The sequence below is a fragment of the Natrix helvetica genome (genome assembly GCF_964273705.1).
Source record: "Natrix helvetica genome assembly, chromosome: 5".
Classification (NCBI taxonomy): Eukaryota; Metazoa; Chordata; class Lepidosauria; order Squamata; family Natricidae; genus Natrix; species Natrix helvetica.
Window position 1 is genome coordinate 17,266,830 of NC_138551.1, and position 6,000 is coordinate 17,272,829.

Consider the following 6,000-nt stretch of genomic DNA (forward strand, 5'->3'; position numbering starts at 1 on the left):
CATCATTGTCTTGAATGAGACCAATCACTGTTGTATCATCTGAAAACTTCAGTAGTTTAACAGATGGATCATTTGAGACGCAGTCATTGGTACATAGAGAGAAGAGAAGTGGAGAGAGCACACAGCCCTTGGGAGCTCCTTACTTATTAGAAAGTTATATATATTTCACTTTTATTCTGCAAGCTCAGGAGCCCAACACGTCCCCCTCTAATTTTTCTTCTTATAATCAATATCTATAGCAATTAGAGCTAATTACACCACTCTCTGGCTTGTTTACAATGTATTAGCATTATTTACATATTTCCCCCAACAATCTGGCCCTCATTTTACCAACTTTGGAAGGAAGGAAGGCTAAATCAATCTTGAGTCCTTGGAGGCTCAAACTCCAGGCTGTAGGCAAAATCTGCAATACTGTACTTTAACCACTGTACCATCAAGACTCACGCTAGATAACTTGAGCTAAGAGATCATGACCAGTCCAAAGTCAGTGAACTTCCAAATCTATGTTTTGCCCATTGCACTTCAACACCTTAACCACTGCTATGAACCAGGCAAGAATGTTCTTTAACTACAGTTATACTTTGGCACTTGACTTTTTCAGAATTTGTCGAATTTGGTATTCAACATGTTTTCAAGCAGAAATCTTCACCCAGCAGTCATCTTCTCCCAATAGTCAATGTGCAAAGAAGAACTTGTTGACCTCGGCTGCCTTGTGACTCGCTATTTCTAGCAGATCACGTGGTAAGTCACATGGTTTTCTTGGTACCCATCACATTTGTCACATCTACCAGAATCAGTAGTGGGTTCTGGATCCCGGTGCAACCGGTATGGTGCAACAGGGCCCAGCGTCCACCACATGAACACATGCAGCATGTGTGTACATGCGCGCAGCACGCACATGCGTCCTTTCCTCCTGCAATGCTCTGTGACGCCTCCGTGACACTCCAGCTGCTCGAAGAGCATTGCGGAGGCGCCGTACGCTCCTTGTGCGTGCGCAGAAGCGCCAAAGAGCTCAAATACAGTTAAGGTGGGCAGGTGGGCCCTCTGGAGCATTGTACTGGAACGGTACCCAGTGCTCCTGGCAGGCACCTGTACGCCCATACCGGAGCGTACCTCCTGCAACCCATCACTGACCAGAATGTATTAGTGATGAGTATTGAGGTACCACTGTAGACTTTGATAACTTATTTTCTTTCAAATGTTTAGGTCTGTACTCCCATCAGCCTAGGCCTCCATGACCGATGGCAAGAGACATGGGGTTTTAGTGAAATATCTGAAGTACGGCAGGTTTTTAACCCTATTTTCAAGTATCAGTCTTGCAGCAACAGTGTTGATCCACTGAACTCCTGTTTCAGTACAGCCTTATCCAGATGTGTGTCCTCCAGATGAACACTTCATTCAGTTCAGTCATCATAGTTATTAAGCACAGTATTAGGAAAATCTGCAAGACAAATTAAAACTCTTAATTGATTATATGGATTGTGTTTGCATAAAAAAAGCTGGCTAAAATGTCATTGATTAATTTCTGGTCCTGTATAATGACCTTTGTGTAATTGCCTAATGAGACCTGATGGTTAATGGAATGGGAATCCTTGAGTCTGTTGTATTTGAACAACGAAAACAATCTTCAAGACTATTGTAGCCTACAAGTTGGATCTTAATAAACAATCTGTACAACAAACTGTAGTATAGTATAGTATAGTATAGTATAGTATAGTATAGTATAGTATAGTATAGTACAGTACAGTACAGTACAGTACAAGGTTAGGTTAGGTTAGGGATAAGGATAAGGATGATGAGGATAAGGATAGGATAGAATAGAATAGAATAGAATAGAATAGAATAGAATAGAATAAAATAGAATAGGATTTAGTATAAACTATGCTACTGGAGTTGTTATAGTAGACAAACTTGTCCGGCACTTCAAAACCAACAAAATCAGGCCGGTATCCTACACTTCAGAGTGTCCTTTTCACCAACAAGTTAGTGAAATAATCCCAATGTATAAATATGATTGATTGGTTGGTTAGTTGGTTGATTGATTGATTGATTGATTGCATTTTAACTCTTAGTTCTCTATGATGATAGTCCAGAAGGTATCCGCATGGTGCTCAAGAAACAACTTACATCTAAATACTAGTAAGACAAAGATGATGGTGCTAGATTTCCAGAAGCACAGAGAGGAACCTGTCCCACTGTATATCGAGTGGGGCTGTGTGGAGAGGGTTTCCTCTTTTAAATTCTTGGGAGTGCTTATAAGTCAAGATCTCACCTGGAAAAACAACACCTCTGGTGATTGGAAGGCACAACAGAGACTTCATTCCTTAGAGTCCTGGGAAAAAATCAGGTGGACCAATGGCTGATTACCTCTTTCTATCGGTCCACCATAGAAAGTGTCCTCACATATTGTATTACAGTATGGCATGCTGGTTTAACAGGAAGGCACTACAGAGAGTGATCAATTCGGCACAAGAAACCATTGGTTGCCCTCTGACACCACTGGATGACATCGCCAGATCTCGCTGCTTTAGCAGAGTAAGGAAGATACTCAGAGATGATTCACGCCCTGGTCAGTGTCTCTTTGCACTTCTACCATCAGGCAGAAGACATCAAAGTATAGCCAGCCGAACAAACAGGTTTAAAGATAGTTTGGGCTGTGAGACTTTTAAATATACAACCACAATCACTCCATGCACATGCTAGTTTTTTTTTCTTTTTTCTTTTTTCATTTCTGTTATAATTTTGCACCAGTGAGGTTAAAACCAATTTCGTTGTATTTAAGTACAATGACAATAAAGATTATACTTACTTATGGTCTGTACCAACGTGGTCTTTCAGGTCTTCATGGTGCACCTATCACCACTGTAACTAAGTCCATCCACTTTGTGTGTAAATATAAGCACCATCCAAAATTACTCTTCACTCCTACACATAGATATCAAGACAAATTAGTCCAAACTGTTGTAAGAAGATGAATAGTTGGAATGGAGCATTGTACTCTTTGAAATATGTATTATATGGATCAACCTAGCAATTGTATGGCAACTTTAAAAGAGATCACACTTTAGTGCAGTTTTTGTTAAGTCCACAGTACATGTGACACCAGCTTTTCTAAAGCAGAAAAAAACCCTATGGTGATTATAAGACTGCCAGATAACCTTTTGATTTAACATCAGGGAAAGATGAGGAGTTTTGATAGGATTTTTCTTCTTTAAGTGCCAATTTGTAATTTCTTTGAAAACAGGGTCAGACATTCCATTTTCTTGAGTGAGAGGATTGATTTGATCCTAAAATGACCTTGAAGGATCTACAAATAAACCAAAGACATTAACCAAAGAAAACATAGGTTCAGATCACTCAAGCTCCAAGTCAATAACTTTCTCAATCTAACCTTCCTTACTAGGTTCATATGAAGTTACAAAGACATAGAGTACCTAATTGGTTCAAGTGTCCTACAGGGAGAAGAATTATTGATGACTTTTTGGCTCATTTGCTGATGAAAAGCACGCTTACGTCAGGAGAAATATCTCACAGAGAACTGGAATATCTGTCAAACATTTTGGAAGAAGAATAGTAGAAAATTTAACATGTTAGGAGAGTCAGCCAGAGTTGGTCATAGGTGGGTAGCTATATAAATGTTTTAAATATATAAATAAATGCTAGGGCACTTCTGAACAGTGGATTGGATAGATGCAGTGGCTCAGTGGCTAAGTTGCTGAGCTTGTCGATCAGAAAGGTCAGCAGTTTGGCAGTTCGAATCCCTCCCATTATGTGTCCCAGTTTCTGCCAACCTAGAGTTCGAAAGCATGTAAAAATGCAAGTAGAAAAATAGGGAAGGTAACAGTGTTCAGGGTGCCTTTGGCATTTAGTCATGCCAGCCACATGACCATGGAGATATCTTCAGACAGTACTGGCTCTTTGGCTTTGAAACAGAGATGAGCACCGGCCCCTAGAGTTGGGAATGACTAGCACATATGTGCAAGGGGAACCTTTACTTTTACCTATCTCCTAGTTCCAAGGGTGTAATGGAATCAGTTAAGGTAAGACATTTTGTGCCTTGATTTCTGTTTTTTGAAGCCTATGAGAATCTATCTATCATCTATCTATCATCTATCTATCTATCTATCTATCTATCTATCTATCTATCTATCTATCTATCTATCATCTATCTATCTATCATCTATCTATCATCTATCTATCTATCATCTATCTATCTATCTATCTATCTATCTATCTATCTATCTATCTATCTATCTATCTATCTATCTATCTATCTATCTATCTATCTATCTATCTGTGTTTTTATCAAAGCACCTATTATGCCCATATATTTTGGGCAAAAAGGGAAGCAGTATGCTCCCTCCCATATTTGGGCATACCAGGTGGTTTGATAAAAACACTTAATCATTCCCCTGGCTCAGCTGATAAGGGAGGAGAGTTTGTGGCTTAGAGGCTAATATAACTTCCTAAAATGTAAAAACAGCCCAAGTTCAAATCCTAGTAAGGGTATGGCTAGCTGATGAGACCTAAATAGCTTGAAATAGATCTATATTCTCACAGAAGATACAGCACTGTGGAGTGGGACTCATAAGGCACTCTCCCCTCTTTTAAGTAAAAATACAATCTCAGTAATTACCACATTTTTCGGAGTACAAGACTTTTCCCTCAAAAAAGAGGCTGATAATCTGGGTGCGTTTTATACAGTGAATACAGCATTTTTTGCTTCCCAAAGACCTGCCCCCTTCACCAAAATGTCTGTGCATACTCTGTAGAAGGCTGGGGAATGGGGATGCCAGAAATGAGTGAAAAATGAGCAGTTGTTTGCTCAATTTTGCCCCCCCCCAGCCCCCAGGAGCTCTCTGAAAGCCTCCATAAGGCTATGCATGCAATTTCTTTGACAAAAAAACAGGCCTGTTTTCACGAAAAACATGCTGTTTTTTGCTCGTTTTTGCCCACTCCCACCCCCAGGAGCATTCTGCAAGACCCCTAAAGGCTATTCATGCCTTTTTAAAAAAAGTGGCCCTGTTTTCGTGAAAAACAGGCCATTTTTGGGAGGTTTGCAGAGTGCAAACACTTTTTTTCCCTTTTGGAAAGCTCTTTAACTGATTTATGAGAATTACATGGATCAAGTGCTGTGCCAGCAGAAACAAAGTCTTAGGTGCTTCAGATTGTCAGCGATTTCCTTCTCCAGCACATGGATAAATACAACTGGAAACATCTACCTACCTACCTACTGTTTCTCTCTCCCTACCTACCTACTGTATTTCTCTCTCTCTCTCTCTCTCTCTCTCTCTCTCTCTCTCTCTCTCTCTCTTTCCCCTCTACCTACCAACCCACCTACTCTCTCTCTCTTCCTACCTACTGTATTTCTCTCTCTCCCACTCTGTCTACCTACGTACCTCCCTCTCTCTCTCCCTCTATTGTAATTCTCTCTCTTTCTCTCTCTCTATCCCTCTACCTACCAACCTATTATTCTCTCTCTCTTCCTACCTACTGTATTTCTCTCTCTCCCTCCCTCTATCTACCTAATTACCTACCCCCCTCTCCCTACCTACTGCATTTCTCTCTCTCCCTCTCTACCTACCTACCTACCTACCTACTCTCTCTCTCTCTCTCCCTACTGTATTTCTCTCTCTCTATTTCTCTTTCCCTCTACCTACCAACTACTCTCTCTCTCCCTACCTATCTACTGTATTTCTATCTCTATCTCTATTTTTCTATCCCTCTACCTACCTACCTACACACACTCTTTCTCTCCCTACCTACCTACTGTATTTCTCTCTCTCTCTCTCTCTCTCTCTCTCTCTCTCTCTCTCCCTTTATCTACCTTCCTACCTAACTACCTAACTACTCTCTCCCTCTCCCCACCTACTCTCTCCCTCTCCCCACCTACTGTATTTCTCCCTCTATCTCTGCCTACCTACTTTTTAAAAAAAAATGCTTCTTCAAAACCTTGGTACGTCTTATACTCCGGTGCGTCTTATACTCCAAAATATACTG